Here is a 1,143-nt window from a genome sequence, read left to right as displayed (position 1 = left end):
TTTCGTTACCTATTTTAAGGTGCTATTGGTACATATTATTTTACAAAGTTGTGATTCCATATTACCCTAGTAATACTACGTATTTTAAATTTTAAAGTGTATTTCCTTTCTTTTCTCCAGTAACCTTTATGCCAAATAGGTTCTGATCAATACATATAAACTATAAACAAAACAACCTTTCTCCTTTTGAATGGCAGACATCTAATATAACTAAAAATGAATCTACTATTGGTTTCTATGGAGTTGTTAGCTCCTTTTACCTTATTATACACTGGTATTAATCATCTTGGTATTCTCAATTCATTTTAGTTTTTACAACTTAATCTTTTAAGTCCGTTAACATATTATAATTTATCGTCCATGGAGTCTAGTTAGTTCCTAAATATCTCTTTGGATTATTATCCATGACATTATAAATTATCAATGTTTATGATACTTGGTCTGGTATCATTTAACAACATTTAGCTAGCCGAGGGGGAGAGGTCGCAATACTCCCATTATTTCTAAGAAATGGCTGCCCTAATCGTTTCTGGAATAGATTTTTCATATTCACAATCGGGATTTATGTACAATTTACGGATATTTGTTGAATGAATCTCAGTCCTTAATTACCAGTATTACTAATTACTTTGTTTTTCGATGACTTATCTCTTAGGAACGTAGTTTCCGTAAAAAATATTAATACAATCAAGAGGAGCGGGTATTCTGTTTCAAAAAAAATTCTTTGATCAATAATTAATAATTATTAATAACGAATATCATTAATTCTTAAATAATTTTTTGAATTTAACGTGCCAAGTAATTATTATTTGAGCCCCATTTAATGATTTTAGTTTATCCTCTACCGTTGGACCCATATGAACACAACCTCTCTATTCTAGGTGTGTATCTGGAAGATTTCTATGTCCTCTCATAAAATATCTGCCCCGCCTTTGGGATATTACTCTTCTCTTCAGAGTTCTAGGAGGACCTAATGTCTACTCCACATTTATGGGTTTTCCTTCCCTAATTATTTTCAACAAATCCACCTTGGATTGTTACCTATTCTACCACGAGGGTTCTAGGAGGACCTAATGTCTACTCCAAATTTAATGGGTTTTCTCCCTTAATTATTTCAAACAAATCCACCTTGGATTGTTAATT

Source organism: Halyomorpha halys, unplaced genomic scaffold, assembly GCF_000696795.3.
Source record: "Halyomorpha halys isolate HHAL.00 unplaced genomic scaffold, Hhal_1.1 Scaffold1190.1, whole genome shotgun sequence".
NCBI lineage: Eukaryota > Metazoa > Arthropoda > Insecta > Hemiptera > Pentatomidae > Halyomorpha > Halyomorpha halys.
Note: the sequence above shows the minus strand (reverse complement) of the source record.